The 27,980-nt window shown below is 40.3% G+C and overlaps 1 long non-coding RNA gene across 7 annotated transcripts in view; it reads left to right on the plus strand.

Annotated features, from left to right (window-relative positions):
• The window catches only part of LOC135161239 (uncharacterized), a 123,651-nt gene that overhangs the window by 84,223 nt on the left and 11,448 nt on the right, over window positions 1–27,980 (plus strand). For 2 of the 7 annotated variants that reach the window (XR_010298743.1, XR_010298737.1), the window contains 2 exons: window positions 23,526–23,680; window positions 25,294–27,654. The exons of 1 other annotated variant lie outside the window; for it this stretch is intronic. This is a non-coding gene — a long non-coding RNA (uncharacterized LOC135161239). Of the gene's footprint in view, window positions 1–5,135; window positions 6,119–13,807; window positions 15,792–21,713; window positions 21,856–23,525; window positions 23,681–25,293; window positions 27,655–27,980 lie in introns of those variants that run through there. 4 more of the 7 variants (XR_010298738.1, XR_010298741.1, XR_010298742.1 and 1 more) reach the window with 4 other exon arrangements.

Consider the following 27,980-nt stretch of genomic DNA (forward strand, 5'->3'; position numbering starts at 1 on the left):
ACTCGCCAATATATACGGTCAGTCGCGAGACTCTAAAAGGTCACATTGTCGCAAAAGGGTGAATGATGACGGCAATTAAACACCGACCCCTCGAGGGACAGAACCAAAGGCTTCGTCGAAAAATGACGAGTCTTCATCTTTTTTATGTCGGATTATTATTATTTTTTTTTTCTTCTTCTCCTCATTTTCTCACTCGGCAGTGATGTTGCTTTTTCCACTATTTCCTTTTCGTCTGTTTGATGCCTTTAACGATCACTTCTAGCATCGATGCGTAGCGATACACTGTAATTGGAAGTGGAATTAGATGTTAATAATATCCTTAATGAGTTTTCCATTAATGATGCTATATCTATCTTGTCAATTATGGAGTCGATTGTGAATTTCTGCGAAGCAAAGCTTCAATTCCTCCACGCTCATTACTTTTTACGATATTTTTCAATGACTCTTGTTCTATCATTACGCTAATCGCAATCAACGAAAAAAACATTATTCGATTATAAATTACCAATTACTGGTAATTCTTTCATTGGTGCAATTTATCCGTTTCGCCCCGATAACTGGGTAAATTTTTTTATTTCACCATTAATTCCCCCATCCCCGAGTTTTTTGTATTATAAATTATCGTTTTCCTCTTCTATTATTTTTCATTACAGTGGTTTTTCATAGCTTCATGAATAACCAGTGACTCTTTTAATAACGGTTGCCTAAAGTCACACGGACGAGTTGGAGTGCGTCAAGTTGTGAAGCGGTCAGGCATAAATACAAATGCCCCAACGTGACGTTCGCTAATGTTTTCTTCTAAAATAATTGAAACACAGACGAACACCTGGTTACGGTTCACGCGTTTCTTAACGAGCGACCGACATTGGAAAACGACACGGGAGAGTGCGTAAAGGCTATGGTGAGACTGTATTACATTATAAGAAAAGTTGGCGGGACTGATGAGAGAGAATTTTCCGTTTCAGTAGAAAATAAAAGCGCAATCGAGATTTTTTTCGATTGCGGCTTCAAATGTTTGGACAGCTACATTGTTTCAAAAAGTATTGTTTATGGACTTTTCAATGGGCTCTTTGACTTATGAAGCGAGGGCATGTGATAGTATATGTTGGAATGTATTCATTTATATTCTGTAACTTTTTTTTTTTCCATAAAATCTGTAAAATGTAGAAAAAGGCTTCCGGTGGAAAGCAAAAGCGACACAGCGCATGCAAATAAAGTGGAAAAATTCAAATTCTAAATCTTTTGAAATTTTGAAGGTACAAATTAATATCAATACATCGAGTGAATGCTCCCAATAAAGCATGTCCTGATGGATTCAAGAGGCTGTCAATACAAATATTCAAATGTAGAAATAAAAAAAGCCTCGTTGCTTCGAAGTTGCAAAAAAAAATGGCTAAAACTTCATGTTAACCCCCAGGAAATCGTCGATATATTCGACCCCGTGAGGGCTAAGGGTTCCAATAGCTTTGGTTTATATGTATACAACTTCCAAAATGCATTGCCCTATCCCAACATATGACCCCGGCATGAACTAAAAAAAAGGCATTTGGCACGTCGCTCCCTCGATGACGACTTTGGACATGAATTCGTAGCTGTCACGCGTGACCGACAAGCGACGCTCCACGTTGCGACGCACCCCACCACCCAAAGAAGGAGGATGCGACAAAGTGCATCCTACGCATAATATTCGTCTCCCCATTTTCCCAACCCCCATCACACGCACATACATCAATTACTCCTTTTTCTTCCCCTTCCCCCTCTCGACTTGGCGAATTTGGTGCGTTGTCGCATTGCGTTTTATGGGAAATTGACGAGATTTTCGCATGGCACAATACAAGCATGTGTGTCGTACGTCATTATACTCCGGTCAGAGACAAGATGTTACAACCGAAGAGCGATTCCCATTTAAACTTTTATGTGTACGTTAGAACACTAACAACTGCGTCTCTAATTAATGCAATAATTATTAGCACGAAAAGATGCTATCGGCTGGGTATTTTCTTCGTCTAACAGCGCTTCAGAGAAGTTTTTCCATAGCCTGTGGGGGCATCCTTATGTGTTGAAAAGTCTATGTACGTACACCACGGAGGATGCCCTCATTGGGCCCAATCAGCGATGAGAAACACCTCGTGGTTGGCTTTAAAAAACACACACTATTAAACAAGGGCAAGAAAACCAGTAGATATTGTTGTATGTGCACATCAGAGGGCTTGAGGGGGAGGAAATCAATTCTGAGGTGGCTTTCTCCGTAACCATATGATTATTCCGGAAATCCTGCTCAGACACAGATCCCTTTTTTTCGATTTCTTAACAAGATTACTAGTCCACTAACACGTATGTCTATGTTTTCTTCGTCATGCATGGTATACATTATCAACACGATTTTCATCATTGGAGGTACTCTACAATGTTATCGAATGTGAAAACAATAAGACTGCATCCGTTAATTACGTTATTTAATTGTCACGACTAGGGGAGGGAATTATTGTAATTACTTCGAAAATCACAAGTGTAATTTTTTTGTGTCCTCATCCTCATATATTTTTCAAACATTTTAATGAATTAACGATGGTGAAGATTTATTTTACATCTTTGCCTCGTTATTATTAGAACGTCTCATAGATTTATTAATTTTTTTTAAGGGGAAATATTCAATAAAATTACGAAATCTTTTGAAAAAATAATTTTCGAAAGAAATGACTTAGCAAGTGATTTTATATGCGGCTCAAGAAGGATTAATCATGATACTTGATAAGGTTTAATCGAAATGATTAGTGCTCCTCGTGAAATTGTCGCAATGAATTTTATCAATTTTATAAATTCCGTAATCTATTGATTTTCAAAGTATGAGTCCCGTGGTGGTACCTTCACCTCGGTAACCTCTTTTCGTGTCTCCATGTAATTAATCAGATCATTAACGTCTAGCCGCAGAGGAGTTAGCTTGCACGCTGCAGAACTGCATAAAGGAATGAAACAGGGTGATGGGTAGGGGGAGGGGGTGGGTTGAGTAAAAGGGGAAAATATATATGGTATACAACGCTCTTCGCATACCGTTACGCGATGGCTCTGCTGCGATAGGTGTACTGCCTTGACTAATGCGACTTGCCGCGATGCACCTTGCAAATTGGTGTGAGCACAACCGATTTCAACTGGGGTTAGAGTCAAATAAAAGAAGAATTAAGGTTTTGGTACGCCACGCGATTTAGACCATATTTTGTCCCACCTTGCAACGAATACCATCAATTGTACATCTGCTTTAATTTATTTTCGTGCTGATTCACCGACTTTGGAGAAAATGATTTTTTCAACTCAAAAAATTCATCCAAAACATTCATTCCAAGGGCTCATAATTTTCACTTTCAAAGACTTCTTTATAACCATTAGCACATCAGATGGTGTGGTGGTTATTTTGAAGCTGAATAAGACCAATAATTGTTCGCACTGAGTCAAAAGCCAACGTGCGTGTGTCGCCGGAACCTATAAATATTCATAACCAATATCCGCTTACACTATTCGAGCAGCACTACCACCCGTAGGTACAGACCCGAGCTAGGAAACACCGTGGTATCGTTCAACAGTGTAAAATGTTAACTACACGCACACCACCTGAATATTTTATCAAAAAACACGGTGTTATTTCTATTTTTGAAAGAAAAGAGCTCAAGTTTACAAAACCACATCATCACAAGGTACCTCATTGCATGAATTTTTTTGTCCCCCTCCGACAGCTAAACCCATTACTTCTCATCATCCACTAACTCGAATTTATTAATATTCCTCAGTTACAGTAAAAGAAGCCGACCTAATAACTTATAACTCACAAACCCAGGTATTTTCTAATTAATTTTTTTCCATCTTCTTAAAATACGCACGTGCCAGTCACAATATATTGACAGGGTGTTGGTATAAGACGGGATAAAAGTGCTCAGAGATCAATCAGCAGCGGTCTATAATTAACGAGTTATGGCCGCGCCATGGGTTTGCATTAAGACGCTGGTTTTTGTCACTATGGAGCCTGAGGTTATGCCCGGAGGTAATTACCTCCAGGATCCAGACACGATGTCTCCCCTTCTTCATCCTTCCTCTTCTATCCTCGTACTCCACCCTCTGCAAGTCTCCCACTTCGATTGGTTATACCGTGTGGGTTTTTCTCGTGGTCATCGTCGCAAAAATTGTCGCACACATCTTCACTCAAAATATCACACATGTTAGACTCACATATCCGTGAGTTTTCGAGGCATAACGACGTCTAGAATCGTAATTAGTAGGCGTGAACGCACGCCCACCAGACACCACCACGTCTCGTGTCTCTCGCTGAAAATCGTTCAACTCCATGTCTTCCAGCTACCGTTGATGTTGATGTGCATCACACATATCGTGGAGACCTGGGAAAGTTCAATGTAGGAAGGCGACGATTGAGACGATGCCAGTCGACGGATGGCGATGTAATAGACGTACGTTAAAATATAAGCAGCCATTCCAGTCGACCGGGGCTTGATTTCTGGACTGAATCAACTTGAGGGATCTGCAGTCAATCAATCTTAAATTCGGACCTCATCGGGAAATATCTGTGATGACAAAATCTAATCACTTCAAGTCAGTTTGAGATTGATTTATATAGAGTCCTCGGTTTATTGATGGAAATTGATTTTTCGATGGTGATTGTTCTCTTTAATTTGAGTCGGTTTTCAGGTAGCTCTGATTAAAGTTGTCGAATTGCTTAAGGTAACTCAAGAGTAAGGCGAAATTCCACTGAAATCAAGTTGAAAAATCGACATGATTTGAATGAGACTACAACGTCGAATAGAGTTCAGCTTCGATGAACTAATCTACTTAGATTGAGATGGACAATCGTCTCGAATCACACCGCTATTTAATGCTAATTCAGACCAAAAAATTTCCTTCAATCAAGCCGAAGTTCGAAGTGAATCAAGTCTGCAGATCGGCTTGAGTTAACAGAAACAAGTAACTTGAATTAGATTTAAAAATTATATGATATACTGTATATCAGTTTGTATTTCCCCTCAATCAATTTTAATTAATATCAACAATTCGATATGAAATGAGTGAATGCCCTGCAAAATTCAGTGGAACTTGATTTAGTTTGATTTAATTCAGTTGAATTTAATTTTCAGGGGCGAGAGAGGTGAACCCCTGACACAGTACATTGAATACGTCTTTTACCACCTCTCATTACGATGTTTCGCTTCTGCTCAGCGTGGCCTCGTATTTTGCAACGGTTACAGATCATTATCGATGACGGACTTGAAGAAGTGTTCAGGGGTCTCTTTCTATAACGTTTGATGTCCACGATTGTGACAAAAATGAGGGGTATCCGCCGGAAGTGACTTCCTTCCTCACCCCCTCGAGTTATTTTATATGGAATCGAAGAATATCCCCGAGGTGGCATTGTTCTATCCTGTGGGTTTATCGTTTTTGAGGTTTTGGAATTTTCGGAATCATATTTCGGCCATTCAACGCAATCCACCGGTCGGTCATTGTTTGAAATTGGGGTGAATGTGTGGCGCACGCCGAAGGTAAAATAAGTGGGCGGTTCGGGTAATTGAAATTTATTCCGAAACCATCTGCCAGCGAGAAGAATTCTTCTCAATTGATTCCCAACCACAAATTCAATTATTTATACAGCGAAGGGGCTTTTCTCGATTATTTTTTCATTGGCAAAGTGTTATGGAGTCTAGAATGTCCAGAGTTGTACCGTGTGATACATAAATCATTGAACAGTATAGTCCAGTCCGATTGTTATGCTAACAACTCGCCAGTATCTTCCACTCGCACGTAGTCTATAGTTTCCTGCCCTCGACCACCTGTTACCATTTTGAACTGCTACTTTAGGTAACTTCCGAAACGGATGGCAGCTTCGACACGTCCGATTTTATGACCCTCACTCTCCTAACAAAAGGCCGTAATTGCAATTTTCTTCTCGATTCTTCCATTTTTTTTGTTTTTTTTTTTTTTAATTATTACGACTATTTTTAAGACAATGGGAGAGTACAGCGAAACGCGGTCGTAACAATAAAAATGGTAAAAAAAATAAAATGTACCTTTGGAGAAAAATACGTCCAGAGAAACAAATGACTAAGACCGCTTGGGTTTTTAATTGCAGCAGCACCTGCCCAAGACGATGGTGTTCCCTTCTTCTTGTGTTCTGTTTCTTCCTTTCAGTAACCCAGGGCACGGTGAAAAGCCCTCGGCCCTCTTTCACCAACATCTGCCCTTGTCCTATTTCGATCCTTACATTTTTTACGATTAATATCGATCCAGAGGGTGGATAAGACAAACGATATGAGATTACCTGCTGATGGAATATTGAATTTAATTGCTGGGGAATTTTACAACCTGAGAACAGAGCCTTATTGAGATATGAGGCAGAAGACGAGTTATTTTACAATTATTTTATTCCAGCATTAATATAATACTAGAAATTAAATGGATTTGCTCTCATCTACGTCTTCGAATTAGTAAAATTGCTTTGAGCCACGTGCGGGTCGATAGTAATCGGCAGTAATTAAACCCAAAAATATCAATAATTTGATCGCACTACGTTTCCAAGTCAAATATTGTTTTCTTATTTTCGTTTCACCATTGGATCTATAAATATCCATGAATATTCATGAATATTTATGTATCCAATCGCAAGACATAGAATGACGGAATACATTCAACTGATGTAGCCGATATTGACCATTAAGGTAATAAATTATGTGGTCAAAGGTTGACTCACGACATTTTAATAATTTTAGTGTAGTCCATTGAAAGATATCCTGAAAAAAACTATTATAACATTCCATTTCAAAATCAATCGTTTCCAAGATACTTCAATCGTCAACAAAAATCGAGAACTCTAGAGCACTGATTACTTTCCTCGATATTTCATATAATCTGCGATTATTCAATTTGACTATGATATTTCAATGGTTTTAATTCTAAAATATCTTCGCAAATGCAAATAAATTTCTATTTATTACTACTATTGCACTATGGTCCGTAAATGAAATTTTAAAAACAATCAGGGACTGACTAAGTAAAGAGAGATTTATGTAATAATTTTGTGCAAATGTTGGTTGAATAATGGCAGATATTTCTGATTTTTAAATAATTTTACATTTAAAATATCATATTTCTAAGAGAATTAGACGAGTGAAGGAAAGTTATTTGAAATGTATTGTTATCTTCGGGTAGAATTTCTACAATTGAAAATTAATTTTCTGCTCCATCAAAGCTTTTAATCGATTTTTTTCCTTCTATCACAAATACAGAGTGCGGTCATACAATCGTTAGTAACGTGCGTGTCGAAACAAGAGGATCACATCGATATTTATTTCCCATCATCCCCTGGGAAACCGCCAGATGCCGTACATTTGGAATTCACGTGACGCCTCTATCCTCGCTGAATGATTTTTTCCTGTGAAAATAAAGACATTAATTCTCCTCACCAACTCCATTATTACCCCTCCAATCGCTAGAAGCCCTCCAGTGAAGAAAAAAAATTAAAAACAATAACGTGTATCTCTCTCCCGAGAATTAGACGAACGTAAAATCATTTCTGCATCGCAGTTAGTGCAGATTTTCTTCCCTCTACCCCTTGAGAAGATGGAAATTCAGATGCGTGCGATTTCATTGCGTGTGTATATCCGTTCGCGTGTTACGCGTTGCGATTGGTTCTATGGGAATCCCCGCAGCATTGACGAGACCCGTTTATTAACCTACTTAGATATCCGATTGCCTTTTCCGAACAAGCCGGATGCGGATAAACCTCCCTTGTTCGTTGGGAGAAAAATATAATTTTAGCCATCATATTTCTTTTAGTCAAACAAATGTCCAAAATTTTCCCTGGGAAATTCCCTTTAAATTTCGAGGGGCTACTCACTCCCAAATTCAGTGACAACTCCACGACTCCATTTTGAAATCGACTTTAGATGAATTCAATCATGATTTCGGTAATTAGAAGAGGGATGTGATTTCAGTGACTTCAAGCTGCAGAACCAATGACTTGATTTGATTTCAATTTTGTAGTCAACGATTGCAAGTAAAATTAAGTCATTGAAATTGCAATAACTATCATTCGAGAGAATAATGACAAATTATTGCTAAATTGGTATGTTACGTACTACAAACATAATACGATAAAATTTGACCGAATGCTCGTCAATTTTCGCGACATTTTGGCGAATGAGTCAGTTCCCGGAAAAATGTTAGTAGAGAGGGATTCCCTTTTATTCTATTAATATACAAGTGATATTTGATTCTACCAACTGAAAGTGATTTCAGTGACTTTAATTGATTTCAAAAACCACTTTAACATCGACTTCAAATTGACTTCACTATTCAAGTGACACCATGGCGTCAAAAATGTGCAGTCCCTTGTTAAATTCTTATGAGAAGAATATTTAATTGGCAAAATTATATTTTTCTCTGAGTGCTATACCCAGTCGGAAAATATTACCCCATAATTCATATCGCAACACAATCCTCACAATGCAATTTCCCATTATTTTCCATCTCGAAACAGTCAGTGGATATCTGTCCTGGCAGACATTCTTTTTTTTTTCTTCCAGCGCAACTTGTTTCAGGCTCGACCTCGTATTTACCACTTTTATTGTCTTTTTTTTTCTTTCCAAACTCGCATTGTTCCGTCGTTGAGCTGTGCCATCGTCAAGGCCCTCGTCTAAACTTCTCGATTGCATTTATTTCCATTGAAGAGTGACACCGTGGCTTCGCGATATTTTCCCTACCTCGTTGTCTCTTCCTCCGGTGTCACGCAAACCGGAAATACCGAGGATGCATGCGAGTATAACCTCCACCATTTTATCTTCCTTTTTCTTCCGCGGATTTGACGAGTCGTTGACATGTTTTCAAGCTACTGTGAGAATACCCGAGACATTCCTATCATAAATGAATGAATACTCGATTAAAATCAACGACCAAAGCCCAAAGTGACGACGGAAATTTAATTACTTGTGCGGAGTCTTTCTGCGATGACTGGGCATGTCTGCGATTACTGGCAGCTGTTGATGTGCTGTTTATTAAAGAACAGACCTTTTTCATAATCGGCTGCTTACCTTTATAATAATGGCATTATGTAAGGATTTCGTAAATTCGAAATAATCCACTTGGAGGGGAGAATGGATTCGAAATATCGGAGATGGTTTTGAAAAATCGCTTGGTTGATGGCCTCATCGTCGAATTTTGTGTGTCTTATCTTCTGGTAATTGAACATTTTGCATGAATAAATATTTTGTTTATTCCTCCAGAATTATAATTACATTTAGAAGCTTTGATTCAATATAGAATCATCAAAGACATCATACAAGTTCACGTCATCTTCGCATACGTTGGGTTAATTAAAAACATTGGAAAATAGAATAGAAAAAAAATTATTATATTATTACAATTGTCTGCATTGCCCCAGTAATGACTACTTTTTCATGCGATTTGATTCTCCACTTCAGAGAGAACGTTAAATTTTTTCCAATGAATGAAAAAAAATGTCTGCTGTATCGTAAACCCTCATTATCGTTGTAATTATCATGCAAGAATACATAAACGTTGAAATGGAGTGGCGTGCCAGAATGCAGTGAAGATCAACTCAGTTCATATACTCGTGTGTTTTGCACTCTGCACGGGTGCTTATTCCAGTGCACATGAATAAATTACAACGTTAATTTGATGATTTAAAAATGAAAAAATGGAAAGCATTAAATGAAATTCACGGAAGAATTTCATCAGGGCGTTGGAGAGTATTTTCCTGGTAGCATGTGCACAGAATGACATAACACCTGTTCGCAACAACAATAAGAGCCAATTCCTTATGAATGTGGGGGAGGTAAGGCCCCTGCATTCCTCACCTGATTTCCTGCAAAGGCCTTTGCTTTTCGCATTCCAATAAATTTTTTATTAAATCGAATGTTCAATCTCCTGTCGTAAAATCCGGAAGTATTGATCACCTTGATGACGCTCGATATCACGTGAATTAGGCATTAATAACTCGGTCGGGTCCTTAACTCCACTTCCGAACTTGGGGAAACTCGAGCACTGAGCTACTGCATGGCGATTAAGAGTTTACGTGTTTGCCACATTGAACCCCCATCGTTCTATATACATATAAAGTAAATCAACGCTGCCCTTGGGAACTTTCCTCCAATGAAAATCGAAGGTACACCTAATTTTCACAGATTATCGGAAACCTTGCGTGTCGCTAACGCCATATTCGCCCTCATCGATCATCCAATTTCCCCCGCCCCTATTTCCACTGGCACGTGGGAAATCATTCAAACCCTCGGGAATCAATACTTCTGTTGTCACTGAAAAAAGTGAGTGAAATCGAAATCCTCGGAGAAATAATATTAACCATTTCGTTATCCTTCTGTACTTATCACGAGAATTTTTCACTGAGGAATTATTAGAGTATTTTTTTGTTGAAAAATAGAAATTTAAAGAATTGAACGTGACGAATTATCGTTTCGCCAAATAGAAAACATTTTTCTGACGGGCCAGAGGTCAAATAATTCAGTAGCGAAGTGGTAAAACGACATAAGTGATTTTTGTCTATTGATTAGTTTTTGATGAATATTTTGGAATATAGGTATGATAGCACAATTTTTAAACTTTTATTGTGGAATGAATTGAGTGGTGTTATTGTAAAAAATCCGCCATCTCTCTTAGATTCAGAGCTACGACTTCAAAAAACCTAGGAAAACGAAATATAATGTTTATAAACGCGTCATGCCCCTCCTCTTCTACTAAAATAAAAAAACTACTTGAATGAAACATTTAGTTACACCCTGGTCCCCTATAATGGTTCCCAATCCAAAAATTTTCCAATATTTTCCTCATTGCCTGCAATTGATCCGTTAAAAAATCCAATTTCTCCTCCCCTTGTGAGCAACTATCGACATTTGGTCTTTACTGCCAGGCTTTTACACCTGTAGAAGCGCGTGAACAGCCAAGTATCACTTAATAATAACGCCTCACTTAATGCCCCCCCATGAAAATCTTCTTCGATACTTTTCCACACCATCCGGCTGATGTAGCCCCGAAGACCGAACGACTTCCGGGCTCCGTCAGTGAGCCGTTCCTCTCCTCACATCTCTTCGACATATTCACACGTACAAATAATAATAAAAGAAAAAAAAAACAATTACCCCGTGATTTTTCCTTCGCATATCCTTCGAAACTCAACACGTACTTTGGTCCTCCTCTCGCCGCCATTTCTAAGTGCGAAACTTTACTGCTGTGCGCTTCGAGCCGCGTAAACGGTAATAATTACGGGCGATAGTATACGCAGGGTCGTTACCATTGGTATTAGAAGTGGTGAAGAGGAGGATGGCTAGTGCTTGGGTATATGTATGTATGCAGTGGTGAGTAGCTAGTGCCGAGGGATGTCTACCTTCTGGATGATGTTCCCGTCCACAATTCACCGACGTGAAAACAATGGGATGGTAAGAGGAAGAAGCATTTCACCACGAGAAGAAAACAAAACGTATACAGTCTCATGAATCCGTTTTATTGCTGCGTAAAGACCATGAGCATAATGCAGTCTTCTCAGGTATAATTCGAAGGGGAGCACAGAGCGGGGAGGAGGGGGAGGAGGAGGTGTTTGAAGGATATAGGGAAAACATTTGCCTTCTCCTGAAAACTTTAAACAATTTCAAAGTCGTGGAACACACCAGATGTGTAACGACTCGGTAGCTCAAGCTCGACTTGTCAATTATTGAAATGAGATAATTATCGTTTGCTGGCTGGTTGAATCGTCCGAGGAATATGGAGACGGACAGCTGCACATCTTATTCCTCTTCTCCATGGGCTTTTACCTGAGCTATCTTTATCCTCTTCACCTCAACTTTCTAAACATCGAGCAACTCTTAAACGCGTGCTCCCTGTCGTGTCATTATCCGGCTGTACGAGCAACTGCCTCTCTTTTGGAGCTGGTGTCTTATCTCCGAGGACTCCTGGTGTTACCCTCTTTGATATCCACTTATACACTGCCCTATCGAAATGACATGTACAACCCGCTGGAGATGACACCGGGATAGTAGTTATTGTCGTAAAAAACTTGTTCCTTCTACAATGTTGGAAATTGGTTTTCTTGGCTTCGCTCGCCGAGCCGAGAGAAACACTTGAGATAAACTCTCCATTGCTAATGGGGAATGAAATTGGAAGCTTTTCCTTCGATTCAGGAGGGATAATTTTCTTAATAGAATAGCCGATGAATGGGTTATTTCATTGGGAGGAAAATTCAAGGTCTTCTTGAATGTAGAACTTGCGATAAATCTGTGCTTAACTCTGACAATAATATCTGTGGCAGGGGGTAGCGAAAAGAAGGGTTTAAGCTGATGTTCTTGTCGATTATCAAGGGATATGCTCGAATTCGTCCTCTATAGCTGCCTTTTTAAATTTCTCTGGCATTTTTGTAAAATAATTAAACTAATGACTTTGTTTTTATCCCAAACGTTCACCACCCCTCCATTCGTTGGATAATTTCGAGGAATATAAAATGTTTACATATATTTGACTGGCCCATGTCCTCTTCGTCCATTCCACCCTTCATCTCCCGATCGCTAAATGAATTTCACCCCTTTTCTGGTTTTTCTGCAATTGTGATTATCATGTCACCGTAAAGTGACCATCGAAAATTGACGTACGAGACGAATGAAAGGAAAAGATACAGCATAAACATCCAACTGGTTAATGCGTATGTGCCCGCCGGGCTTCCCCCCCCCCTGCCCCCTGCACACGCAGCTCAATCAGTGCCGCATACGTGACGCAGCGCACTCGACCTAGCCAAGGTCGTGACCACCTGCATTCTACGTGTTCTTTGCCAAGTTATCTTTCACTGCGGTGCAGGTGATCCCCCCTGCGATGTTAACTCCTGGCTACCCCCAGAAGGGACGACATTTTCTGGATGTCACAGGGGAATATCACACACTGGTTGTGCACCTCAAGGTGTGTGACCTCGAGGGAAAATATATTTTCTTGATGCTGCGCAGGACAAGGGGAGTATCACCTGCTGCATCGGTTGCCAATTGACAGTGGAAAAAGTTATTGACACGAGGCCGATGAAACGGGAAAAAATATATGGAAGGAAGGAAATACAATGCACGGTCAGACAGGTGGTGCGCAGGTGAGCCAGGATATTTTGATGATCCACGTGTTCCACTTAGCTTTACACATATTACTAACTCATCAATTTGTCCTTTCCGTTATTGAAGTTGAAAAAAGTCTCGTCTCTCGCAAATGAAGTCTCGATTATTAAATGAATCACTTCCGAATTTGGATGCATTGATGATTTGGGTGCGCATCAAAAACTTCCTGGTTCGTTGGTGTCATTTTGATTTATTTATTGTCTTCATTCCAATATGATTGATATGGATTATTTTTCATAGTAATTAGAACAATGTTGATATCTCGAGAAGTGGAAAATTCGCCGAAGTAAACTTTCCGGTATGTGATGTAGCTCCAGGGTCAGGGGCATTCCCTTAATTCGTTCAAAAATGTGAAGCACGGCTGTTCCTTGGCAAAGTTGACCAGCGGTGAGTATTCGGGTCGCGATATAGTAAGGTGAGGTGAGTAAGGGGGAAGTGGTCGATGAGGTACGACGGTATGTCCGAGAAATGCCGTCAGCCGGCCAGCTGATCCTGGGAACAACGCCCGAACGCGGCTTCTTGCTGGAATTAGGGCCTCCTTGATTTAAAGCCGACGGGGAAGGTTCTCACACGCGGCTCTCTCTCTTCCCAACTTTTCTCATTTTTCATTGTTTTTTAGTGATTTTTTAACTTTTTGTTTTTAGTCATCTGTGACTCCTCAACGCACATTGGTCTCGTGCCAATTGGACCTGTATCCGAATTTACATCGTTCCTTCTCTTCAATGGCCGTTTCTCTGCCTTTCGCCAATTGGATTTTTGTCAGTGGGGGAAATGAGCGATACTGAGTACGAGGCAGCCCATCGTTCTCTATCGCTGAGACGCAGGTCGACGGACAGTTCCCAGAGACGTTTCTTGGCTTGTGCGGTGTGTCGATTGGCCCGCGGGGGATTGTTTGCCGAAATTCTTTCAATAGTATTCGATGAATCTATCGAGGCACGTATGCTCATGTGTACCCTCCTGTATGTGTGTGTGTCTGTGTGTGAGCCTGGCTTCTGGGTGCCGCGAAGTGGTCTCTCTATACTCAAGCACGGTATGTCGTTTTACAGTGGGTCGTTAAGAGAATGCTTCTTTTCCACTTTGATGACCGGGTTATGTGCATGTGAGTGTGATGCCGACAGGGATAAAACGTTGGGCATGGGAATTCTTGGTGGTGCTCCATCGGTGGGCAGGGGCCTATTGGATTAGCCTTGTCGATTGGTTTTGTCCTTAATTACCGCGGTATTCCAATCATTTTAGTATTGATTGCTGTCATATTTGGAGGAAGATAAGGAATTTCGTTGGATTCCTTTTCGAGAGCTGGCTGCTTTCATTCCTGGGGATCTTCATCAATTATTTTCTGTAATTAGCCTCGAGGGAATTGGTCATATTGAGAGTGAATGTTAATTGAATAGATCACTGATGGGGAGGTTTCCATTGGGTATCGACACATCGATCGCTTAGCAATATTCTGTTTGTTGTCTTATATCATTTATCGTCATTTATCGAATCATTTTATCGGGTTGGATTCATCAACTTAGAACCTTTTGGCTGTGAAAAAATAATGCGTGTCAAATGGAAATTAATATTTTCAAAAATCCATACATACTTAAACTAAACTACATATAAACTACATATGAAAGAAATTTCGACTCAATCTATTGAGAAAGGAAAATGCAAATGCAAACAAATGAAAAAAAAATGTAAATCATATGAATCTCAAACACTCTAGATTTGGTCTAAGAAAATCTGTTAACATTCAGCTATTAACTTCCCCATGGTCTGGTCTCCATGAAATAGTCCATGGGACAAGCACCATCAGGTTGGAGCTTCATTTTATCACTTATCTCTCCGTAAATCAATTAAAATAGATCATCCCACAATTCAGCCGAAGATTTCATTGAAGGCATGACATCCCAAATGTCAAAATGATTGAAAAATTAGTTCAATAAATTCACTTGACCATTATATTCCAAAGCCATTTAACAACTCCATTGCAAAGAACCTTGATAAGCTGATACATGTATCGTTCATTGGACAACAAAGCTTGAGTAGCAGATAGGGTTTGGTCGGTGGGGTCGGAGGCCTCCCAGCGTTCAAACAAATAGGAAGTTTGTTCACAGTCTCCACAATAGGTGGAAACCGAATGATATGTCTAACTAAATACGTTGCCCATTATATATAGACGTTCTTGTGCATTGAAGGGAATATCAAAGGGAGTACCACGGAACCTTTATGATGGTTTCTAGGTTTGGTACTGTATAACTCGTCTCTCTCCCTCTCTGTATCGCTTCACTCAGCACCATTTTCCCATCCTCTGTGGTTAGTCCACCCCTCACCTTCCTCACCTACCAGTTGATCGCAATGTCGAGTGTATGGTTATACCTCAATGTTTCTCCTACGGTGCATCAATTGCAAAATTGAAATTTTAGCATCAACAATAATTGCCATTGTCGCCTGCTTGCTAACGCTTCTCTCAATGTGTACTATCTGTACTTGTGTGCTCACAGAATTGTGAAAATGATACCACTTGGGTGGTTTTCAATTTCTCAGTGACTAGTCAAAGGGAAGTGATGAGGATGTATGATTAATGTTCCTGTATGTGGATTCAGAACATCTCAATCGTTGGCCAGGGTAAAAGAACTGAGCTTTCCAATGGACAATTTAATTGAGATATAGATTGTTGGAAAGCTTTTTGCGTTAATCAGTTGGTGAGATTCAAGTGATTTTGATTGCACTGGCAAAAGGCTAGTCTTTGAGAATTTTACAGATGAGTATCTGATAATGATCAGTAGAATATGATAGTCAGGCTACAGTCATTCGATGGAGCCGAGCAAGATTCAATCGACTTGCCCCCTCCTCTCTCCCTCAGGAAGCAATAAAAATTGATGACCCACCAATTCGGGTGTTAATTCTGCATAACTCACACATTTTATCTATCTCTACTGCTATTTTTTAGGATTATCGGGCTCATCATTAGCACGCGTTGAAAATCAAAATTTGCGCAGAAAAACGTGGGAAAGATATGTCGACATTAATTCATCTTATCATCATGAAATCTCCATAGATGCCACGACATCAAAAATAGTAAAGTTAGGATAATGATTTCTGGAGAAGCGCTGACTAGCCAAATCGTTTGCGCAACTGACGATTTATTATACTCCAAAAACACATGTAAACGCCGAAGAATATGTTAATAAATCCTGAAAGGGAATCACTGGAGCATCACAGCCCAAATAGACAAGTGGAGTAACACCATTCAGAGGGCAGTCAAGCGACTCAACTTTGCCTAAAGGCTCGGAAACATCGGCGAAATCCGTTTGGAGTACATAACGCTCCCCATATGCATTTGCCATTTCCAGTTTATCTATCGAGTTAGTTTGATGCGGTATTCTTGTACATTAAATCACCTAACAGTTCTCGCAGTCAGAACATTGAATTTCGCTCCCAAGGGGAACAATGGAGCCGTCAGGTAGAGATTGTCAGAGTTAAATGGCCCGAATTCTTGGTCCACTTCGTCATCATCGATTCACCATCGATTCCCACTTCCCAATGGCCTTCACACATGTACAGAACTGAAAATACCGCGTGGGAAGGTGCGCCGTTCAGTATAAATATTATTTCAACTCGTGTTTCAGATTTTTATGGCTCATCATGAAGAGCCAATATTTTTTCATTAAACTATTATAAACTGTTAATGATTTTTTTTTTGGAAATCAGAGTAATTAAAAAATGTAGACTGCTCATGTATATTGTTGAATAAATGATTGATTAAAATACTATTCAACTGTCATTCTACATGAATCGGATAACATTTAATTTGTAATGAGAATTATTAATGCATTCAATATCGAAAAATGCCCTCTTCATATTGATCACTGAAAAGCCACCAAAAATAGTTATTTCAATGTCTCTCAATTATCAGTTATAAATGTAATGAATTAATATTAACATATTACGATTTTTCCTCTGATCTCCGATCCCCAAAGGGCCGCAAAATCCCGAAAAGCAGCCGGTAAAATAAAAAGAAAAATTGGTAACAAAAAAAAATGCAAAGAACGGGGAATCAAGAGGCGGGTGAAAGAGTCAAATGGAAAATAAAATGAAAGACAAAATGGTAGGAAAGGGACAAATAGCCGGCGGGAAGGGATACGTTCGTAAAAACCCAGCACACGGTCGAACAGAGAATTGGACAAAGAGACGAGATATTCGCGGATTGTACTCCACACGTGCAATAAAGTGAGACAGAGAGACGGGCTTTGTCGGCGTGCCTGCTAATTAGTTTACTAACTTATCGACTCGACGGCGTATTTACAACCACCGGGACGCGTTCGTCCGGGCTATCGGTATACACACAAACACATCCCCCTCCCCTGCAAATATAGAATAAAACATTGAAGTTGTGACGGCTCAACGTCACCATATGGCTGAGGTGTTGCCGCAAGCAACATATCGAGAACAAAATAAGCCGCAGAATCGCGTTCGATCTCCTTTCAAGTTGATGCGCTCGCTGAGTGCCAAGGGGGAGGGGGAATAGAATGCACTGAATCGCATGTGCCTGATTGATCCCGATAGTCGCGTTCCAAGGGACAAATTAAGTTCTTGCGTTGTGTGTATTAAATGCGTAAGATCGAACGCCTTTCAGTATATTCATCTGTTCTTTTTTGATAATTTTTAAACAACTACGGAATTGAATTTATTAGTACCATATTGTTGTAAGCATATTTATATTTTAAATGAAAGATTCTACGAGCATTTTTATTGCGTCTGAATTGATTTACCGTTTTCTCCATTTCCTTTACTCTTCACTCATCAATCCTTCCCTTAAAAATACATTTCAATACAGACAATTATGCTCGAAGGTAACTGGATAGGGTAGTTGATTAACCGACCCAGGGAAGCGTATTCGAGGAGTGAAGGAAAAGAAATGAAAGTAAACGAAGTGAAGGAAGGAGAAAAAAAACTGTGGATTGGCGATATACTTTGGCACGAGGTAAAAGGGGTGGAGAGGCGCGTCGAAGCGAACCGATGAAATCTCGACGAGGGATAATTTTTTAACGTTATTACTACCCCCTGAGTCTCACGCCATTCCAGTTATAGCCTTCGCTCTGATTGGCAATTTCGCGTCTTGAATTTTTATCCAACACCCATACAGCTGGGCATCCCTCGGCCACCACCCCCACCTTCCCCGTTCGCGCAACCCCTTCGTTTTTAAATTATCCGCGAGATTAATCAAGGCGTCATTTTTCACGTCCAATTTGCAATAAAAAAAAGGCACGAGAGGAGGAAATAAAATGATAAAAAATGGGAGGAAAAGGCCTGTCGACGTGTTGCCGCGCACTTACGAAGGAGTAAACCTTATTCTTAATTGATATATTCTGAATTAATTAATCCTTTCAGGATGGACTGCTACATCTTCCCCCTCTCACTCGGCTTTTTTATCTTTCCTCCTTCCTTAATTAGAGACAGTCGTAAATTTCTTTCATTGGACATTCCTTTTTTTTTCAGCCTTTCCTTCGATTATTAGCGCATACATCTTCGCAACCCTTTATTGGTCGGTCTGTTACCCAAACTTCGTCGGTCGTTTTTCTACTGACGCCTTTTTGCGGATTGCCGGGACATCTGCTGGTGCCTCTTTTCCAACCCCATGTGCCTCACCCCAATGTCTCTGATTGAGCATTAGGCCTTCAATAATTTTGCCGTTTTTCATTCTGAAAATTTGAAATTTCGAGTCATTTTTGCACTGGGAAATAACTCATTTGTTTTTTGACAATGGACAATTGGAGAAACTCACTCTTAACAATTGCAGTAAAGTTTACAACAGTTTGGTGAATTTCGTGAAATTCCGAATTTCAGGAAAGATTTTTTTATCAAATATTTAATAGAATAATAACGATAAAATATTAAGTTTCTAAATTGTTAAAATCGTTTAAACCTCCTCATAACTAATTTATTTCTTCAATAATAATTATGTCCGAGTTATTGCAAATAATTTCAAACCAAAACGATATATTTCAGTCAAAAGTCAATTTGTCATACTGCAAAAGTGTCTAATTGAGACGCGGACAGTTTTGGGAGATGAAAAAGTATTGGTTAAGAGAGGGAACAGGATTTTCATTTGAAAAGAGGGACAAATTTTCAAAGGGAAGTTCAGGTTGTTGTAGAGGTGCGCAATTGCGGTTCCGTGGATGCCTGCTCCTAATGAAATAAATCTACCGACCCTGATGGTGGGATACCAAAAAGGGTTGAAGTTCGATTCCCAGGGGGTTTTTCGGCAGGAGGTAAAAGGGAGGTTCCTTTAATAAGGGAATGAAGGGGAGGGGGGGATTGGTGTGGGTGGAGGACAAACCCGTAGTTCAAGAGAGTTGGAGAAGGGCTGAGTCCCACTGGGAGATTCGTCGGTTGTACTGCCAGGCGTTGAAGCGATGTAATTAAAAAATATACGACGATGAAATAATATTGGCTACAAATTGAGTTATGCCAGTGAAATCCCACAGCTTCTTTCTGTATTTAAAAAAAATGTTGAGGAAGTTTCTCCAGCCCTTTTCCCAATCCCCATCCACTTGAAAGGTTTTTTTTCATTACTCTTTAATAACCCCTTCTTCTGCGCCCCAGTGGTGATTCCCCGAGTCTCAAAGGACACTTATTCACTTTTCACGATTTTCACGTTTTTTGCCCTCTATTTATCTGACATTTAATTGAACCGAACATAAAAAAAAATAATGACGAATGAATTATTATGAATTTCATTAACAAGTTACATCTGAAACTTTGAAATGCTCCAACATTTTCCATTTCTCATTGTACGTGGTGTACACAGCTATGGGTAGAGGCACTCGTTTTGCCCCGGCATATCACAAAAGACCGCAGAAACGTTATGCAAATATACGACATTCGAGCTCGTACAACTTTTCCGACCGATATACAGAGTTAGGTTGAAGGAAATTCAGGGAGAAATCCGTGGCAGTGTTAAATAGAATGAGGGAGAGAGATGGAAAATATTTCTCACCGGATCAGTTTTGCCGAAATTAAATCGAAAATTAGACTGGGTATTAAAATTCGCGCCCGATAGAGATTGAAGGATAAGAGGGGATGAGGACCGCAGTGGTTTTGCGGTTAAAAAGATGGTGGGGGTGGAGTTGGAATGAAAGTCTCTGAGTTATGGAGATGGAAGAACAGAGCCGGAGTGATAGAAAGATAGGGAATAGTTCTTGCGGGGGGTTGGAGGGAGGTTAGGATTTTGTCTTCTGGTGGATGAAGATTTAACCGAACGAATCCCGTGCTCCATGCAAATCGGAGATTTCGAAGGCTGCGGAGAGAGATCCTCCGCTACATTGAGGACATGACGTGGAGACTGAGGTCGAGGTTTGAGGAAAGAAATATCGCTGGGATTAGACATTTGCGCGAGTTAATCACATTCAGAAAAATGTTTCCTTTAATCAAATGAGTTTAACAATATTTTTCTTATAAATGGATAAAGTTATTTACTCGTTTTATGACAAAACAATGTACGTTTTCCAGATAAACATTATCGTAATGTTTACTGATGAATGATTTATTAGTATCAAATTGATATTGATTAACGATACAAGAGACATTTCCGATAAAAAAAGCGATTCGATTGTTTAGGGTCGTCTGAAAGAAAATGAGAGCCACTGGAATAAAAGACCGAGGAAAAGGAAACAATGAAAAAAGTTCTCACGTACAATTACGTATAAATCAACGTTGGTTAATAAGAAAAAAATGGATAAAGGGTTAGACGCCATCAACTCCCCCGCGTATAACATTGACGAAGAAGGGAGGGGATGCGTCGAAGGGTTGGTCGCTCCTGCACCGGCACCAATTTACGATTCATTTGGACGAAACTGCCGCCACCGTTGGTGTTGCCTTATATCGCTATTTTACCGATTTGAATAATTAATTTTAATAACGAATTTTCCTTTACTCCATCTCCCCAACATTTTTCCAATGTACAACATCTTTCTTCATTTCTTTTTTCCTTTTTCTCCACTCCACTCTTCACCTTTCTTTTCATACTCACCACCTTTATGGGGTAACACTCTGCCTCGGACGTTTGACGTAAGACTCGCTCCCCCTCTTTTCTATTGTTGAATAAATTTTTAATCGCAAAGAAAGGAAAAAACTTGCAAGACCTCGAGATTGTACAAGTACCTGTGGGCGTTTTTCACTCGGTCCCTCGATCCCTCTTTGAGTTCTGGAACATCAATTATAACAAATTGATTTAGTTTGGGATTTGAAGATGAAATGAACTTGTTATTTGTCGCTCCTGCCCTTTGGCAATGGAAGAGCTCGCTGAATGGTTTTATTGTCGGGGTTCAGTAGGTGGAAATCCAAGTCCTCGAGACACATGAGGAGAAATTTTCGAAAAAATTTGCGAGTGACAAGTATGAATTCTAAGAATACTTAGACGCGAGACGGACGACAGCCAATGCCGAAGAGAGGAACTCTCAATTTTGGTACAATTCCTCGAGACTCTGAGCGATAAAATGAATCAATGACTATTCAAGAATAAAAGTGATTCCGAGAATCGACAAGGAACTTTCTGAATTACAGATAACAATCTTTCTTCGATTTTACGACTCTCCTGATTAACGACATTGATTCCGTCAAGGGGCTGTGGTCCACCAATACGTGGGTGTCTGGATTCAATAAAACTGAAATAAAAATTTCAAAGAGAAAGACATTTGATACCGTGGATTGGCCGGAGTCGTTAATTGATTAACATTAATAGTCCGAAAATCCCTGTGTCATTTGCATGAGCTAATTGACAGGACCCAGTGTGCGGCTCACAGATACCATCGCCCCGAGAATACCGCGAGTGCCGATGCTGCACAAACCTACACCCCGGACTCTGCGCATTATAGGAGTAATGACCTGGAACCCACCGAGAATCCGTTTGGCTTTTACGATCGACTTTACATTCTGTTACATCCCTGGTATTTTTCGCTATATTAAGTGCTGACATGCACAGAATTACACATTAGGAAAACTACAAAATACGGAAACAGTAGGACTCGAGTGAAAAATTTTCCAAGTTGCATCTTTAATAAGAATTATCAAAGCTGCCATGAGAATGACATTGGACGTCGGGTGATAAGTCCCAATGGTTCGTAAGGCTCATCTCAACAAACAAACAAGTTCAATTTTGAAAGAAGAAAAAATAAAATATCATTTTCCTTACATCGAATGCAATGACATTTTCCGTAAAATTTTGTGTTTATTTTTAAACTAATATGTATATTGAGGTTTTCATTCAAAAGTATAAATGATGGCATTTAAAAGAAATGTCTCCTGCTCACCCGGACCATTCCCTGACCCCAACCACCAGGCCACCACGTGGCTAAAGGCGGCCACCTGGAGCATATCGGCGTGGGAGGACTAGAGGGTGGAAAGAGGTGATGGGAAGAGGGGCATAGAGGAAGAAGCCAGTGATATACACCACTATCACCCTCGTATTTACTGCAGTGTCAAACCAGGGCGACAACTTGGTTACAAATTAGTGCTTTGCACCGTTCGCGAGAACCTGGTGCTTCTCCCCTAGCCTGGGCTTCCTGCGTATACGCTACTCTTGCCAATATATCGAGAGCCTTTCCAAGCCGCGGTGTAGCTCGTGTGTTTACGTTCCTGGCAGCTGCTCCACGAATGTTGCCAATATTGGTTCTCAATTTAATGATCTACGAAGCGTATACCACCGTGTCGTAAACCTTTCGGCAAAGTTGTTGGTGAGACTTAGGTTCCCTATCAACTTAATTGATTGGGGATATTTAAATCTGGGTTGAAAGGGAATTAAACTCTCGGGTGGAGATTTTTCGTGATGAGGGGAAATAATTTTCTGGAGTAAGGGTGGCACGGATGTTGGAGTAATTCTATTGCTCAAAATCTCCATAAATTCCATAAATATCTATGAATTTTCTAGTATTCTTTGAATTTCCTTGACCTTCATGTGAAGTCTGTGTATTTGTTCAAAATTTCAAAAGGTTTCTAAAATTTGCCTAGATGACGTAGCTGCATAAGTATTTTTGTTACTGATAATCTATCATTTAACAGTGAAATGATTTGCAACCAACTGTCAGCTGCCAATTGATACCGAATTAAGCGGAAATAGAAAAATACGGCAAACATAATTCAATTTTAATTTACTTCTAACGTTCCTCAAAGCTCAACAAATTTATAAAAAATTAGTAATATTGTAATCTGTGAATAGAATAAGTTTATGTTGGAAGAACAAAAGCATCTATTGATCAATGGAAAATGGAAAAAATAATCGATCTAAGATATTTGATAGCCAAGAGCCAGGGAGATGGTGGTCTTGAAAGATAGAATAACCAAGTTGGAGGATGTATCATCGATCTCAACGATTTACAGGCGTGAACTGAGAACCCCTTGGTCAAAGTGGTGGCGATATATCAGGGCGTTGGGTCAACAATGTGTAAGCGGTCGTCCCAGGGTCTCTGGGCCGTCCCCCAAGTTCGCTCTCCGGTGACACTTTTGGAGTTTCTGCTCCTTGGACGTGGCGCACGGTAAGACATATATTATTGCTTTTGGTGTTAAAGGAGAGGGGGAATTTGAGTTGGGGTAGAAGACGCTGTATAGGTGTAAGGTGGCCTGTCACTGGTACTCCTTGGGCTATGTAATACCTCTCTCTGTTTCACCGGTGTGTAAGTGACTGTGTACTGGTTAGTGGAATAAGCACGGCCATTTGGTTACCGAAGGTTTCAGAGTTATTGCCCCTGCCTGCAGAGAGCATATTCACGGGTGTACGAAGCTTGAGAATGGCCATTCTCGTTGCACAGTACGAAGTCGTTGTCACCTTATCCATGATGGATGTAAACTGAATTACAAGGGGCTTGGATTATACCCCAAGGTTGTCGTTGCTTTATCGATTCCATTGCGCGAACATCAATAATATTAAATCATGATTTTTTTTACACGCTCATATTATTTATCGCCGAAATCTTTGATTTTTTTCTCCTTTAGCTGTGAAATATATTGACGGTTAAATCGTGAAAAAGGCTAAAGGTTCGCAGATGTAGACCACCATAGCAGACCCAGTGGGGCCTTAAATCCTCTTCGCACCGGGGGTGTCAGTGTTAGGTAGAAGCATCAAAGTAAAATATCTCCCTGGCATGATCGAACACCCGGGGAGATTCCATACCCAGAGCCAATACACTCACTACTACGATCAATATGATATTTGATCTTTCCCGGAAAAATTCACATCCTCATCCACATCTTTACTATAACCTTTTACTTTAGGATCGCGGGAGACTCTTCTTCTTCAGTGTATTTTTATCCACTTCAGAAGTGGACAAAAATTTCACGTAAATAATTGTTGGTTTAAACTGTCAGATTATCAATCAGAACTGGTTTGTTTTTTTTTTTCATATCCTTAAGACTGTTCGATGTCTAGGGTGTGATGGGGATATCCATAATCGCAAGGGGCCTTTCGTCCATACTCTGCCCTCAATGGAGTCCCGTTTATCTTGGGATTCAATAAATTTTAAAAAAATTATCTTGTAACTCGAGAGAAATCTCGCGAGTTGATTTAGCACACGAGAAGAAGGTGATATGAAAATCATGGTCCGATGATATCACCAGCTCGTACATAAAATTGGACAGACTTCCCATAATTTCAATGAATCGCTGTCAGTTGACATGTGCCACCTGCGTCGAGCTCGTAAGTCGATTAACGCCTTCTTTTTTTCCATTCCCAGTTACACGCGTTTTATCTCTTTTTAATTCTAATTCTTCTGTCGACGGTGTTATTCTTTTTCTCATCCAGCATGACAAATAAGCCCACCTTGACAGCAGTGACCACAGCAGACAAATTTTCGGGAGAAGCATTAGAATCAAGATTATGACAGTCACTGGGTGGGTACATAAATTTGAAATCTAAGATATTTCCAGAATCTTCTTTTTCTTTCAACATTTTCGAGAGAAAGAGAAATCAAAGCTCTTCTACAGGACGTTTATGCTGTTTGTGGTTTACCCTAGGCAGAACAATTATTCACAACCGTACGGAATAAGTTCGACGTAAATCACAGTGATATGCGGGTTCGCCCAAAAATTCCCGAGCTAATCTCGAAAATCAAACAGCCAGAACGAACATAAAAATGTTTTATCGCTGTTGCAGTGCAGGAAGAGCACATGGGAAAGAAAATGCAGTGCCTTCATCCTAATCGTCCATCCAAAGACACATGGCCAAGAGTATCGCCAGTCCAAAGCAGAAGGAAGGAAAGAGAATGAAGAAACTACCACAGTATAGAATTATCAAAAGAATGACTCATTATATGAACCTCTGGCTGCTAAAATTCACAAGTTTTCTTCTCTATCTCGCGCATCCAGCAGATTCTATGCGTCAAAGCCCCGTCTCCAGAAGGACGAAGAGTATAAAAATTACCACCACGATGGTTGACCTGTGGTTGAGAACCTGACCATGTTCAGAGTTGAATGAGAACAAATTGCAATTGGATATTCGGATGCTGAAGAAGGCATCTAGAGGTGTACGGTATCAACAAGTTATTGACGACCCGAGCTGTGCGGTGGCGATACATCGGAGAACAGGCATAAATTACGCCTCTGTTAGGTATAGTTATCACTATCCTCCACCAGGGTCCTACCATCCTCTCGCCCCCGATGGTCATTCCAACTTGCAATAGGAATATCGAACGTATAAGGAATGTAACGAAGGAAATAGAAGAGTTCTCCAGCCATGAACATGATCAGGTTGTCCAGGGACAGCTACACGAAGGAGCTACACGCACTCCAGTGTCCGATCAGTAGTGACCAAGAAATTGCTTGCCAATGGGATTCACTTCTCCCCCCTCTGCCATATATATTGTGAACAGTATCCGTATAAGTATCGTCTTCGCATGGTTTCACGAGGTATCCATAAATATCTCATTTTATTTTGAATGGGAAAACGAACGAGCCGAACCGATGGCGATCCGGTCTCGAGCTTCTCTATCCTTTTTACCTGGACAACCGCCTAGTCCCAATGGCATTCAAAATTCATGAACCAATGCGGGAGTGTAACAGAGATAGAGGAAAACACGACCACCTCCTCGCGCGCTTCAGGTCTGCCACTAAATCAGCGTTACTTTATTAAGTATTACCTTTAGTTAACAGATACTTAATCAAAATGTGCACGCAGTACGCCACTAATTTGACTTTGGCCCCCATAAATATCCACCGCCCATGTGTGGTTAGTGTGTGTGTGTGTGTGTATACTCTTGGGCAATGTCAATGGATATAAAGATGTCTGTGTGTGTTTCACATTTGGTGATGTGTTTGAATATGTCGAATGGAAATATGTGATGACTTGGGCCGATAAATGACTCTTGTAATTAAATTGGAAATACGAAGGCGTTCAAATACTTTGGAGCTTTACATCTGTCGGGCCTCTGGCTTTAAAGCTTTACAGCGATCTGATGATAAGCAGCAGTTATTCCATGGAAATTCAATGTTGCGTGGTTCACATTTGGAACTTCATCACAGCGATTGTTGGAGCAGCTTCAGATGTCTGTTCTGCCTCATGATTTAACAGGATTAAAAAAATGAAAACTCTTCATATACCCTGAGAAGTTGACCTTGACTTTTATAGCTATATAATGCTGTTATCATAAACAACATCCATTTCATAGATAAACAATCACTCGCCACTACAATATCAAAACCTGAGTCCAACGAGCACTAACAGACTTCCGATCCGAGAGTTTTTTATTCTCAGCCCTTAAGTCTCGATTTTTCCTCAGATTTTCAAGGTGGAAAACACGGTAAATTAGTTTGTCAAACAATTGGCTGCTTTTATACCCAGACTTTGCTCTTAATTTTCTGACATGCAGTTCGTTTTGTCGTTACACCCTGAGGTGGTTGCTTCTCCAAACGTACCAACCACCTCCCTTACCTCCATCCAAATGATTTTCTCTCTTCAAGTACCACCTTTATTCTCCCTTTATTTTCTCTTTACTCTCGTTAGTCTTCTCGTTATTGTACGTAGGGAGGCGGAAACAGTGGCAAAGCCACGATGAGTGGGCTCGCGGTTCGGTAAACACTAAACACTCGTTAGCGCATAGATTGAAACGCAATCTGTATTTTGGAAACTGGGGCTACCTAACGCTCTTCGGTTGGAGTTTTCGGCTGCTGTGTGTGTGTGAGAGAGAGAGAGGGAGAGTGAATGTGTAGGTAAAGGTATAGATAGGATTCAGTGCTGGAGGTACAGGGAAACGGGACTTGACGGGATATAGGTGGAAACGGTGTAGGGTAGTTCCAGAAGCTCGGGAGTGCCCGGAGGGCCTGCCCCACTACTAATTGATTTGTGTTCGTGCTTCAGAAATCTCCTTTCGCCACTGAAACACCAGGGGTAGGCATTACTAGCAGTATGCTTGGCCAACAAATACCAAAGCTTCTCGAACTCTGTCCTTCATCAAACTGGGCCTTTTCCATTCACTGTTTGCCGGCTGGCGAGGAGACCTCATAGACCAGCAGAGCTCTGTCTCACTTCTGCCCATTGGCGAGTAGTCTGTGCACCACCTTCTGTTATACTCTTTCGTCGACATCCGGCTTCTGGGGCTTTCGACCAGAGCTTCAAAGGATTGTTATCTTAGCGATGGGTTGATTACTAATTTCAGAATCCCTCACACGTGCTGCTGGATTATTCCTCCTGATGGGAGTATATTTTGTAATTTAGCTGAAGAAAAAGGTTAATTGTGGTCAGGATACTTTGTTGCAATTCAAATGACCTTATTTGGTTGATTCACCTGGCCTTGCGTTTATTATTCGTGCTGTGGCTTATCTCAAAGCGTCACTCTGGAAAATCTC

The sequence above is a fragment of the Diachasmimorpha longicaudata genome, chromosome 4, assembly GCF_034640455.1.
Source record: "Diachasmimorpha longicaudata isolate KC_UGA_2023 chromosome 4, iyDiaLong2, whole genome shotgun sequence".
In the NCBI taxonomy this organism is placed as follows: Eukaryota; Metazoa; Arthropoda; class Insecta; order Hymenoptera; family Braconidae; genus Diachasmimorpha; species Diachasmimorpha longicaudata.